At 43.9% G+C, this 11,669-nt stretch overlaps 23 non-coding genes across 23 annotated transcripts; all 23 read left to right on the top strand.

Annotated features, from left to right (window-relative positions):
• Positions 1-32: 32 nt before the first annotated feature.
• LOC147921886 (5S ribosomal RNA) lies at positions 33-151 on the top strand. Its single transcript, XR_015590019.1, has one exon. It is a non-coding gene; the product is annotated as a 5S ribosomal RNA (ribosomal RNA).
• Positions 152-546: 395 nt separating this feature from the next.
• Positions 547-665, top strand: LOC147921885 (5S ribosomal RNA). Its single transcript, XR_015589967.1, has one exon. It is a non-coding gene; the product is annotated as a 5S ribosomal RNA (ribosomal RNA).
• Positions 666-1,060: 395 nt separating this feature from the next.
• On the top strand, positions 1,061-1,179 carry LOC147921884 (5S ribosomal RNA). The gene has a single exon (XR_015589966.1). It is a non-coding gene; the product is annotated as a 5S ribosomal RNA (ribosomal RNA).
• A 395-nt stretch (positions 1,180-1,574) lies between these two features.
• On the top strand, positions 1,575-1,693 carry LOC147921883 (5S ribosomal RNA). Its single transcript, XR_015590190.1, has one exon. It is a non-coding gene; the product is annotated as a 5S ribosomal RNA (ribosomal RNA).
• A 395-nt stretch (positions 1,694-2,088) lies between these two features.
• LOC147921882 (5S ribosomal RNA) lies at positions 2,089-2,207 on the top strand. Its single transcript, XR_015589957.1, has one exon. It is a non-coding gene; the product is annotated as a 5S ribosomal RNA (ribosomal RNA).
• Positions 2,208-2,602: 395 nt separating this feature from the next.
• LOC147921881 (5S ribosomal RNA) lies at positions 2,603-2,721 on the top strand. The gene has a single exon (XR_015589947.1). It is a non-coding gene; the product is annotated as a 5S ribosomal RNA (ribosomal RNA).
• A 395-nt stretch (positions 2,722-3,116) lies between these two features.
• Positions 3,117-3,235, top strand: LOC147921880 (5S ribosomal RNA). Its single transcript, XR_015590141.1, has one exon. It is a non-coding gene; the product is annotated as a 5S ribosomal RNA (ribosomal RNA).
• A 395-nt stretch (positions 3,236-3,630) lies between these two features.
• LOC147921879 (5S ribosomal RNA) lies at positions 3,631-3,749 on the top strand. The gene has a single exon (XR_015589941.1). It is a non-coding gene; the product is annotated as a 5S ribosomal RNA (ribosomal RNA).
• A 395-nt stretch (positions 3,750-4,144) lies between these two features.
• Positions 4,145-4,263, top strand: LOC147921878 (5S ribosomal RNA). The gene has a single exon (XR_015589928.1). It is a non-coding gene; the product is annotated as a 5S ribosomal RNA (ribosomal RNA).
• A 395-nt stretch (positions 4,264-4,658) lies between these two features.
• LOC147921877 (5S ribosomal RNA) lies at positions 4,659-4,777 on the top strand. The gene has a single exon (XR_015590140.1). It is a non-coding gene; the product is annotated as a 5S ribosomal RNA (ribosomal RNA).
• Positions 4,778-5,172: 395 nt separating this feature from the next.
• On the top strand, positions 5,173-5,291 carry LOC147921876 (5S ribosomal RNA). Its single transcript, XR_015589917.1, has one exon. It is a non-coding gene; the product is annotated as a 5S ribosomal RNA (ribosomal RNA).
• Positions 5,292-5,686: 395 nt separating this feature from the next.
• Positions 5,687-5,805, top strand: LOC147921875 (5S ribosomal RNA). Its single transcript, XR_015590139.1, has one exon. It is a non-coding gene; the product is annotated as a 5S ribosomal RNA (ribosomal RNA).
• A 395-nt stretch (positions 5,806-6,200) lies between these two features.
• LOC147921874 (5S ribosomal RNA) lies at positions 6,201-6,319 on the top strand. Its single transcript, XR_015589907.1, has one exon. It is a non-coding gene; the product is annotated as a 5S ribosomal RNA (ribosomal RNA).
• A 395-nt stretch (positions 6,320-6,714) lies between these two features.
• On the top strand, positions 6,715-6,833 carry LOC147921873 (5S ribosomal RNA). The gene has a single exon (XR_015590138.1). It is a non-coding gene; the product is annotated as a 5S ribosomal RNA (ribosomal RNA).
• Positions 6,834-7,228: 395 nt separating this feature from the next.
• Positions 7,229-7,347, top strand: LOC147921872 (5S ribosomal RNA). The gene has a single exon (XR_015590100.1). It is a non-coding gene; the product is annotated as a 5S ribosomal RNA (ribosomal RNA).
• A 395-nt stretch (positions 7,348-7,742) lies between these two features.
• LOC147921871 (5S ribosomal RNA) lies at positions 7,743-7,861 on the top strand. The gene has a single exon (XR_015590137.1). It is a non-coding gene; the product is annotated as a 5S ribosomal RNA (ribosomal RNA).
• Positions 7,862-8,256: 395 nt separating this feature from the next.
• LOC147921870 (5S ribosomal RNA) lies at positions 8,257-8,375 on the top strand. Its single transcript, XR_015589897.1, has one exon. It is a non-coding gene; the product is annotated as a 5S ribosomal RNA (ribosomal RNA).
• Positions 8,376-8,770: 395 nt separating this feature from the next.
• On the top strand, positions 8,771-8,889 carry LOC147921869 (5S ribosomal RNA). Its single transcript, XR_015589887.1, has one exon. It is a non-coding gene; the product is annotated as a 5S ribosomal RNA (ribosomal RNA).
• Positions 8,890-9,284: 395 nt separating this feature from the next.
• Positions 9,285-9,403, top strand: LOC147921868 (5S ribosomal RNA). Its single transcript, XR_015589876.1, has one exon. It is a non-coding gene; the product is annotated as a 5S ribosomal RNA (ribosomal RNA).
• A 395-nt stretch (positions 9,404-9,798) lies between these two features.
• On the top strand, positions 9,799-9,917 carry LOC147921867 (5S ribosomal RNA). The gene has a single exon (XR_015589865.1). It is a non-coding gene; the product is annotated as a 5S ribosomal RNA (ribosomal RNA).
• A 395-nt stretch (positions 9,918-10,312) lies between these two features.
• On the top strand, positions 10,313-10,431 carry LOC147921866 (5S ribosomal RNA). Its single transcript, XR_015589854.1, has one exon. It is a non-coding gene; the product is annotated as a 5S ribosomal RNA (ribosomal RNA).
• A 395-nt stretch (positions 10,432-10,826) lies between these two features.
• On the top strand, positions 10,827-10,945 carry LOC147921865 (5S ribosomal RNA). Its single transcript, XR_015589843.1, has one exon. It is a non-coding gene; the product is annotated as a 5S ribosomal RNA (ribosomal RNA).
• A 395-nt stretch (positions 10,946-11,340) lies between these two features.
• On the top strand, positions 11,341-11,459 carry LOC147921864 (5S ribosomal RNA). The gene has a single exon (XR_015589832.1). It is a non-coding gene; the product is annotated as a 5S ribosomal RNA (ribosomal RNA).
• The last annotated feature ends 210 nt before the right edge of the window (positions 11,460-11,669 follow it).

Below are 11,669 nucleotides of genomic sequence, written 5' to 3'. Positions count from 1 at the left end.
ACGATATATGCGATTGCATGATATATACTAACGGATGCGATCATACCAGCACTAATGCACCGGATCCCATCAGATCTCCGCAGTTAAGCGTGCTTGGGCGAGAGTAGTACTAGGATGGGTGACCTCCCGGGAAGTCCTCGTGTTGCATCCCTCCCTCTTTTTTTTTTTTTTTTTTTTGGTTGTTGCGTAAGCCTATATAGTACAAACATAACGTCGTAACTTTTACATCGTGAGGAACCACGCGACCCATAATACCATTTCGGAAAGCCCCAAGAGTGTTTCCGGCAAGGCAATGGGTCTTCGTACCATTGGACCATTCTGGAGGCCGAATTTTGACGTTTAAAAGTGTTTCTGATGTTTTTTTGTGATCGCGACACAATTAGCTACGAGTACAAAATTATGTTCGGATATGGTTATCTCTTGTTTTTCGCGGTTCGAAGCACGTCCAAGGTGAATAAACGGGTCCACATATCAAGTGGGACCCACATTGAATGATCCCTTGAGTTTTCAAAAAACGATATATGCGATTGCATGATATATACTAACGGATGCGATCATACCAGCACTAATGCACCGGATCCCATCAGAACTCCGCAGTTAAGCGTGCTTGGGCGAGAGTAGTACTAGGATGGGTGACCTCCCGGGAAGTCCTCGTGTTGCATCCCTCCCTCTTTTTTTTTTTTTTTTTTTTGGTTGTTGCGTAAGCCTATATAGTACAAACATAACGTCGTAACTTTTACATCGTGAGGAACCACGCGACCCATAATACCTTTTCGGAAAGCCCCAAGAGTGTTTCCGGCAAGGCAATGGGTCTTCGTACCATTGGACCATTCTGGAGGCCGACTTTTGACGTTTAAAAGTGTTTCGGATGTTTTTTTGTGATCGCGACAGAATTAGCTACGAGTACAAAATTATGTTCGGATATGGTTATCTCTTGTTTTTCGCGGTTCGAAGCACGTCCAAGGTGAATAAACGGGTCCACATATCAAGTGGGACCCACATTGAATGATCCCTTGAGTTTTCAAAAAACGATATATGCGATTGCATGATATATACTAACGGATGCGATCATACCAGCACTAATGCACCGGATCCCATCAGAACTCCGCAGTTAAGCGTGCTTGGGCGAGAGTAGTACTAGGATGGGTGACCTCCCGGGAAGTCCTCGTGTTGCATCCCTCCCTCTTTTTTTTTTTTTTTTTTTTGGTTGTTGCGTAAGCCTATATAGTACAAACATAACGTCGTAACTTTTACATCGTGAGGAACCACGCGACCCATAATACCATTTCGGAAAGCCCCAAGAGTGTTTCCGGCAAGGCAATGGGTCTTCGTACCATTGGACCATTCTGGAGGCCGAATTTTGACGTTTAAAAGTGTTTCTGATGTTTTTTTGTGATCGCGACACAATTAGCTACGAGTACAAAATTATGTTCGGATATGGTTATCTCTTGTTTTTCGCGGTTCGAAGCACGTCCAAGGTGAATAAACGGGTCCACATATCAAGTGGGACCCACATTGAATGATCCCTTGAGTTTTCAAAAAACGATATATGCGATTGCATGATATATACTAACGGATGCGATCATAACAGCACTAATGCACCGGATCCCATCAGAACTCCGCAGTTAAGCGTGCTTGGGCGAGAGTAGTACTAGGATGGGTGACCTCCCGGGAAGTCCTCGTGTTGCATCCCTCCCTCTTTTTTTTTTTTTTTTTTTTGGTTGTTGCGTAAGCCTATATAGTACAAACATAACGTCGTAACTTTTACATCGTGAGGAACCACGCGACCCATAATACCTTTTCGGAAAGCCCCAAGAGTGTTTCCGGCAAGGCAATGGGACTTCGTACCATTGGACCATTCAGGAGGCCGAATTTTGACGTTTAAAAGTGTTTCAGATGTTTTTTTGTGATCGCGACACAATTAGCTACGAGTACAAAATTATGTTCGGATATGGTTATCTCTTGTTTTTCGCGGTTCGAAGCACGTCCAAGGTGAATAAACGGGTCCACATATCAAGTGGGACCCACATTGAATGATCCCTTGAGTTTTCAAAAAACGATATATGCGATTGCATGATATATACTAACGGATGCGATCATACCAGCACTAATGCACCGGATCCCATCAGAACTCCGCAGTTAAGCGTGCTTGGGCGAGAGTAGTACTAGGATGGGTGACCTCCCGGGAAGTCCTCGTGTTGCATCCCTCCCTCTTTTTTTTTTTTTTTTTTTTGGTTGTTGCGTAAGCCTATATAGTACAAACATAACGTCGTAACTTTTACATCGTGAGGAACCACGCGACCCATAATACCTTTTCGGAAAGCCCCAAGAGTGTTTCCGGCAAGGCAATGGGTCTTCGTACCATTGGACCATTCTGGAGGCCGAATTTTGACGTTTAAAAGTGTTTCGGATGTTTTTTTGTGATCGCGACACAATTAGCTACGAGTACAAAATTATGTTCGGATATGGTTATCTCTTGTTTTTCGCGGTTCGAAGCACGTCCAAGGTGAATAAACGGGTCCACATATCAAGTGGGACCCACATTGAATGATCCCTTGAGTTTTCAAAAAACGATATATGCGATTGCATGATATATACTAACGGATGCGATCATACCAGCACTAATGCACCGGATCCCATCAGAACTCCGCAGTTAAGCGTGCTTGGGCGAGAGTAGTACTAGGATGGGTGACCTCCCGGGAAGTCCTCGTGTTGCATCCCTCCCTCTTTTTTTTTTTTTTTTTTTTGGTTGTTGCGTAAGCCTATATAGTACAAACATAACGTCGTAACTTTTACATCGTGAGGAACCACGCGACCCATAATACCTTTTCGGAAAGCCCCAAGAGTGTTTCCGGCAAGGCAATGGGTCTTCGTACCATTGGACCATTCAGGAGGCCGAATTTTGACGTTTAAAAGTGTTTCGGATGTTTTTTTGTGATCGCGACACAATTAGCTACGAGTACAAAATTATGTTCGGATATGGTTATCTCTTGTTTTTCGCGGTTCGAAGCACGTCCAAGGTGAATAAACGGGTCCACATATCAAGTGGGACCCACATTGAATGATCCCTTGAGTTTTCAAAAAACGATATATGCGATTGCATGATATATACTAACCGATGCGATCATACCAGCACTAATGCACCGGATCCCATCAGAACTCCGCAGTTAAGCGTGCTTGGGCGAGAGTAGTACTAGGATGGGTGACCTCCCGGGAAGTCCTCGTGTTGCATCCCTCCCTCTTTTTTTTTTTTTTTTTTTTGGTTGTTGCGTAAGCCTATATAGTACAAACATAACGTCGTAACTTTTACATCGTGAGGAACCACGCGACCCATAATACCTTTTCGGAAAGCCCCAAGAGTGTTTCCGGCAAGGCAATGGGTCTTCGTACCATTGGACCATTCTGGAGGCCGAATTTTGACGTTTAAAAGTGTTTCGGATGTTTTTTTGTGATCGCGACACAATTAGCTACGAGTACAAAATTATGTTCGGATATGGTTATCTCTTGTTTTTCGCGGTTCGAAGCACGTCCAAGGTGAATAAACGGGTCCACATATCAAGTGGGACCCACATTGAATGATCCCTTGAGTTTTCAAAAAACGATATATGCGATTGCATGATATATACTAACGGATGCGATCATACCAGCACTAATGCACCGGATCCCATCAGAACTCCGCAGTTAAGCGTGCTTGGGCGAGAGTAGTACTAGGATGGGTGACCTCCCGGGAAGTCCTCGTGTTGCATCCCTCCCTCTTTTTTTTTTTTTTTTTTTTGGTTGTTGCGTAAGCCTATATAGTACAAACATAACGTCGTAACTTTTACATCGTGAGGAACCACGCGACCCATAATACCTTTTCGGAAAGCCCCAAGAGTGTTTCCGGCAAGGCAATGGGTCTTCGTACCATTGGACCATTCTGGAGGCCGAATTTTGACGTTTAAAAGTGTTTCGGATGTTTTTTTGTGATCGCGACACAATTAGCTACGAGTACAAAATTATGTTCGGATATGGTTATCTCTTGTTTTTCGCGGTTCGAAGCACGTCCAAGGTGAATAAACGGGTCCACATATCAAGTGGGACCCACATTGAATGATCCCTTGAGTTTTCAAAAAACGATATATGCGATTGCATGATATATACTAACGGATGCGATCATACCAGCACTAATGCACCGGATCCCATCAGAACTCCGCAGTTAAGCGTGCTTGGGCGAGAGTAGTACTAGGATGGGTGACCTCCCGGGAAGTCCTCGTGTTGCATCCCTCCCTCTTTTTTTTTTTTTTTTTTTTGGTTGTTGCGTAAGCCTATATAGTACAAACATAACGTCGTAACTTTTACATCGTGAGGAACCACGCGACCCATAATACCTTTTCGGAAAGCCCCAAGAGTGTTTCCGGCAAGGCAATGGGTCTTCGTACCATTGGACCATTCAGGAGGCCGAATTTTGACGTTTAAAAGTGTTTCGGATGTTTTTTTGTGATCGCGACACAATTAGCTACGAGTACAAAATTATGTTCGGATATGGTTATCTCTTGTTTTTCGCGGTTCGAAGCACGTCCAAGGTGAATAAACGGGTCCACATATCAAGTGGGACCCACATTGAATGATCCCTTGAGTTTTCAAAAAACGATATATGCGATTGCATGATATATACTAACCGATGCGATCATACCAGCACTAATGCACCGGATCCCATCAGAACTCCGCAGTTAAGCGTGCTTGGGCGAGAGTAGTACTAGGATGGGTGACCTCCCGGGAAGTCCTCGTGTTGCATCCCTCCCTCTTTTTTTTTTTTTTTTTTTTGGTTGTTGCGTAAGCCTATATAGTACAAACATAACGTCGTAACTTTTACATCGTGAGGAACCACGCGACCCATAATACCTTTTCGGAAAGCCCCAAGAGTGTTTCCGGCAAGGCAATGGGTCTTCGTACCATTGGACCATTCTGGAGGCCGAATTTTGACGTTTAAAAGTGTTTCGGATGTTTTTTTGTGATCGCGACACAATTAGCTACGAGTACAAAATTATGTTCGGATATGGTTATCTCTTGTTTTTCGCGGTTCGAAGCACGTCCAAGGTGAATAAACGGGTCCACATATCAAGTGGGACCCACATTGAATGATCCCTTGAGTTTTCAAAAAACGATATATGCGATTGCATGATATATACTAACGGATGCGATCATACCAGCACTAATGCACCGGATCCCATCAGAACTCCGCAGTTAAGCGTGCTTGGGCGAGAGTAGTACTAGGATGGGTGACCTCCCGGGAAGTCCTCGTGTTGCATCCCTCCCTCTTTTTTTTTTTTTTTTTTTTGGTTGTTGCGTAAGCCTATATAGTACAAACATAACGTCGTAACTTTTACATCGTGAGGAACCACGCGACCCATAATACCTTTTCGGAAAGCCCCAAGAGTGTTTCCGGCAAGGCAATGGGTCTTCGTACCATTGGACCATTCAGGAGGCCGAATTTTGACGTTTAAAAGTGTTTCGGATGTTTTTTTGTGATCGCGACACAATTAGCTACGAGTACAAAATTATGTTCGGATATGGTTATCTCTTGTTTTTCGCGGTTCGAAGCACGTCCAAGGTGAATAAACGGGTCCACATATCAAGTGGGACCCACATTGAATGATCCCTTGAGTTTTCAAAAAACGATATATGCGATTGCATGATATATACTAACCGATGCGATCATACCAGCACTAATGCACCGGATCCCATCAGAACTCCGCAGTTAAGCGTGCTTGGGCGAGAGTAGTACTAGGATGGGTGACCTCCCGGGAAGTCCTCGTGTTGCATCCCTCCCTCTTTTTTTTTTTTTTTTTTTTGGTTGTTGCGTAAGCCTATATAGTACAAACATAACGTCGTAACTTTTACATCGTGAGGAACCACGCGACCCATAATACCATTTCGGAAAGCCCCAAGAGTGTTTCCGGCAAGGCAATGGGTCTTCGTACCATTGGACCATTCTGGAGGCCGAATTTTGACGTTTAAAAGTGTTTCGGATGTTTTTTTGTGATCGCGACACAATTAGCTACGAGTACAAAATTATGTTCGGATATGGTTATCTCTTGTTTTTCGCGGTTCGAAGCACGTCCAAGGTGAATAAACGGGTCCACATATCAAGTGGGACCCACATTGAATGATCCCTTGAGTTTTCAAAAAACGATATATGCGATTGCATGATATATACTAACGGATGCGATCATACCAGCACTAATGCACCGGATCCCATCAGAACTCCGCAGTTAAGCGTGCTTGGGCGAGAGTAGTACTAGGATGGGTGACCTCCCGGGAAGTCCTCGTGTTGCATCCCTCCCTCTTTTTTTTTTTTTTTTTTTTGGTTGTTGCGTAAGCCTATATAGTACAAACATAACGTCGTAACTTTTACATCGTGAGGAACCACGCGACCCATAATACCTTTTCGGAAAGCCCCAAGAGTGTTTCCGGCAAGGCAATGGGTCTTCGTACCATTGGACCATTCAGGAGGCCGAATTTTGACGTTTAAAAGTGTTTCGGATGTTTTTTTGTGATCGCGACACAATTAGCTACGAGTACAAAATTATGTTCGGATATGGTTATCTCTTGTTTTTCGCGGTTCGAAGCACGTCCAAGGTGAATAAACGGGTCCACATATCAAGTGGGACCCACATTGAATGATCCCTTGAGTTTTCAAAAAACGATATATGCGATTGCATGATATATACTAACCGATGCGATCATACCAGCACTAATGCACCGGATCCCATCAGAACTCCGCAGTTAAGCGTGCTTGGGCGAGAGTAGTACTAGGATGGGTGACCTCCCGGGAAGTCCTCGTGTTGCATCCCTCCCTCTTTTTTTTTTTTTTTTTTTTGGTTGTTGCGTAAGCCTATATAGTACAAACATAACGTCGTAACTTTTACATCGTGAGGAACCACGCGACCCATAATACCTTTTCGGAAAGCCCCAAGAGTGTTTCCGGCAAGGCAATGGGTCTTCGTACCATTGGACCATTCTGGAGGCCGAATTTTGACGTTTAAAAGTGTTTCGGATGTTTTTTTGTGATCGCGACACAATTAGCTACGAGTACAAAATTATGTTCGGATATGGTTATCTCTTGTTTTTCGCGGTTCGAAGCACGTCCAAGGTGAATAAACGGGTCCACATATCAAGTGGGACCCACATTGAATGATCCCTTGAGTTTTCAAAAAACGATATATGCGATTGCATGATATATACTAACGGATGCGATCATACCAGCACTAATGCACCGGATCCCATCAGAACTCCGCAGTTAAGCGTGCTTGGGTGAGAGTAGTACTAGGATGGGTGACCTCCCGGGAAGTCCTCGTGTTGCATCCCTCCCTCTTTTTTTTTTTTTTTTTTTTGGTTGTTGCGTAAGCCTATATAGTACAAACATAACGTCGTAACTTTTACATCGTGAGGAACCACGCGACCCATAATACCTTTTCGGAAAGCCCCAAGAGTGTTTCCGGCAAGGCAATGGGTCTTCGTACCATTGGACCATTCAGGAGGCCGAATTTTGACGTTTAAAAGTGTTTCGGATGTTTTTTTGTGATCGCGACACAATTAGCTACGAGTACAAAATTATGTTCGGATATGGTTATCTCTTGTTTTTCGCGGTTCGAAGCACGTCCAAGGTGAATAAACGGGTCCACATATCAAGTGGGACCCACATTGAATGATCCCTTGAGTTTTCAAAAAACGATATATGCGATTGCATGATATATACTAACCGATGCGATCATACCAGCACTAATGCACCGGATCCCATCAGAACTCCGCAGTTAAGCGTGCTTGGGCGAGAGTAGTACTAGGATGGGTGACCTCCCGGGAAGTCCTCGTGTTGCATCCCTCCCTCTTTTTTTTTTTTTTTTTTTTGGTTGTTGCGTAAGCCTATATAGTACAAACATAACGTCGTAACTTTTACATCGTGAGGAACCACGCGACCCATAATACCATTTCGGAAAGCCCCAAGAGTGTTTCCGGCAAGGCAATGGGTCTTCGTACCATTGGACCATTCTAGAGGCCGAATTTTGACGTTTAAAAGTGTTTCTGATGTTTTTTTGTGATCGCGACACAATTAGCTACGAGTACAAAATTATGTTCGGATATGGTTATCTCTTGTTTTTCGCGGTTCGAAGCACGTCCAAGGTGAATAAACGGGTCCACATATCAAGTGGGACCCACATTGAATGATCCCTTGAGTTTTCAAAAAACGATATATGCGATTGCATGATATATACTAACGGATGCGATCATACCAGCACTAATGCACCGGATCCCATCAGAACTCCGCAGTTAAGCGTGCTTGGGCGAGAGTAGTACTAGGATGGGTGACCTCCCGGGAAGTCCTCGTGTTGCATCCCTCCCTCTTTTTTTTTTTTTTTTTTTTGGTTGTTGCGTAAGCCTATATAGTACAAACATAACGTCGTAACTTTTACATCGTGAGGAACCACGCGACCCATAATACCTTTTCGGAAAGCCCCAAGAGTGTTTCCGGCAAGGCAATGGGTCTTCGTACCATTGGACCATTCTGGAGGCCGAATTTTGACGTTTAAAAGTGTTTCGGATGTTTTTTTGTGATCGCGACACAATTAGCTACGAGTACAAAATTATGTTCGGATATGGTTATCTCTTGTTTTTCGCGGTTCGAAGCACGTCCAAGGTGAATAAACGGGTCCACATATCAAGTGGGACCCACATTGAATGATCCCTTGAGTTTTCAAAAAACGATATATGCGATTGCATGATATATACTAACGGATGCGATCATACCAGCACTAATGCACCGGATCCCATCAGAACTCCGCAGTTAAGCGTGCTTGGGCGAGAGTAGTACTAGGATGGGTGACCTCCCGGGAAGTCCTCGTGTTGCATCCCTCCCTCTTTTTTTTTTTTTTTTTTTTGGTTGTTGCGTAAGCCTATATAGTACAAACATAACGTCGTAACTTTTACATCGTGAGGAACCACGCGACCCATAATACCATTTCGGAAAGCCCCAAGAGTGTTTCCGGCAAGGCAATGGGTCTTCGTACCATTGGACCATTCTGGAGGCCGAATTTTGACGTTTAAAAGTGTTTCTGATGTTTTTTTGTGATCGCGACACAATTAGCTACGAGTACAAAATTATGTTCGGATATGGTTATCTCTTGTTTTTCGCGGTTCGAAGCACGTCCAAGGTGAATAAACGGGTCCACATATCAAGTGGGACCCACATTGAATGATCCCTTGAGTTTTCAAAAAACGATATATGCGATTGCATGATATATACTAACGGATGCGATCATACCAGCACTAATGCACCGGATCCCATCAGAACTCCGCAGTTAAGCGTGCTTGGGCGAGAGTAGTACTAGGATGGGTGACCTCCCGGGAAGTCCTCGTGTTGCATCCCTCCCTCTTTTTTTTTTTTTTTTTTTTGGTTGTTGCGTAAGCCTATATAGTACAAACATAACGTCGTAACTTTTACATCGTGAGGAACCACGCGACCCATAATACCTTTTCGGAAAGCCCCAAGAGTGTTTCCGGCAAGGCAATGGGTCTTCGTACCATTGGACCATTCTGGAGGCCGAATTTTGACGTTTAAAAGTGTTTCGGATGTTTTTTTGTGATCGCGACACAATTAGCTACGAGTACAAAATTATGTTCGGATATGGTTATCTCTTGTTTTTCGCGGTTCGAAGCACGTCCAAGGTGAATAAACGGGTCCACATATCAAGTGGGACCCACATTGAATGATCCCTTGAGTTTTCAAAAAACGATATATGCGATTGCATGATATATACTAACGGATGCGATCATACCAGCACTAATGCACCGGATCCCATCAGAACTCCGCAGTTAAGCGTGCTTGGGCGAGAGTAGTACTAGGATGGGTGACCTCCCGGGAAGTCCTCGTGTTGCATCCCTCCCTCTTTTTTTTTTTTTTTTTTTTGGTTGTTGCGTAAGCCTATATAGTACAAACATAACGTCGTAACTTTTACATCGTGAGGAACCACGCGACCCATAATACCATTTCGGAAAGCCCCAAGAGTGTTTCCGGCAAGGCAATGGGTCTTCGTACCATTGGACCATTCTGGAGGCCGAATTTTGACGTTTAAAAGTGTTTCTGATGTTTTTTTGTGATCGCGACACAATTAGCTACGAGTACAAAATTATGTTCGGATATGGTTATCTCTTGTTTTTCGCGGTTCGAAGCACGTCCAAGGTGAATAAACGGGTCCACATATCAAGTGGGACCCACATTGAATGATCCCTTGAGTTTTCAAAAAACGATATATGCGATTGCATGATATATACTAACGGATGCGATCATACCAGCACTAATGCACCGGATCCCATCAGAACTCCGCAGTTAAGCGTGCTTGGGCGAGAGTAGTACTAGGATGGGTGACCTCCCGGGAAGTCCTCGTGTTGCATCCCTCCCTCTTTTTTTTTTTTTTTTTTTTGGTTGTTGCGTAAGCCTATATAGTACAAACATAACGTCGTAACTTTTACATCGTGAGGAACCACGCGACCCATAATACCATTTCGGAAAGCCCCAAGAGTGTTTCCGGCAAGGCAATGGGTCTTCGTACCATTGGACCATTCTGGCGGCCGAATTTTGACGTTTAAAAGTGTTTCTGATGTTTTTTTGTGATCGCGACACAATTAGCTACGAGTACAAAATTATGTTCGGATATGGTTATCTCTTGTTTTTCGCGGTTCGAAGCACGTCCAAGGTGAATAAACGGGTCCACATATCAAGTGGGACCCACATTGAATGATCCCTTGAGTTTTCAAAAAACGATATATGCGATTGCATGATATATACTAACGGATGCGATCATACCAGCACTAATGCACCGGATCCCATCAGAACTCCGCAGTTAAGCGTGCTTGGGCGAGAGTAGTACTAGGATGGGTGACCTCCCGGGAAGTCCTCGTGTTGCATCCCTCCCTCTTTTTTTTTTTTTTTTTTTTGGTTGTTGCGTAAGCCTATATAGTACAAACATAACGTCGTAACTTTTACATCGTGAGGAACCACGCGACCCATAATACCTTTTCGGAAAGCCCCAAGAGTGTTTCCGGCAAGGCAATGGGTCTTCGTACCATTGGACCATTCTGGAGGCCGAATTTTGACGTTTAAAAGTGTTTCGGATGTTTTTTTGTGATCGCGACACAATTAGCTACGAGTACAAAATTATGTTCGGATATGGTTATCTCTTGTTTTTCGCGGTTCGAAGCACGTCCAAGGTGAATAAACGGGTCCACATATCAAGTGGGACCCACATTGAATGATCCCTTGAGTTTTCAAAAAACGATATATGCGATTGCATGATATATACTAACGGATGCGATCATACCAGCACTAATGCACCGGATCCCATCAGAACTCCGCAGTTAAGCGTGCTTGGGCGAGAGTAGTACTAGGATGGGTGACCTCCCGGGAAGTCCTCGTGTTGCATCCCTCCCTCTTTTTTTTTTTTTTTTTTTTGGTTGTTGCGTAAGCCTATATAGTACAAACATAACGTCGTAACTTTTACATCGTGAGGAACCACGCGACCCATAATACCATTTCGGAAAGCCCCAAGAGTGTTTCCGGCAAGGCAATGGGTCTTCGTACCATTGGACCATTCTGGAGGCCGAATTTTGACGTTTAAAAGTGTTTCTGATGTTTT

Source organism: Camelina sativa, chromosome 18 (assembly GCF_030686135.1).
Source record: "Camelina sativa cultivar CO46 ecotype springtype chromosome 18, ASM3068613v1".
Classification (NCBI taxonomy): domain Eukaryota; kingdom Viridiplantae; phylum Streptophyta; class Magnoliopsida; order Brassicales; family Brassicaceae; genus Camelina; species Camelina sativa.
Note: the sequence above shows the minus strand (reverse complement) of the source record. Positions and strands in the feature narration are given on the sequence as shown.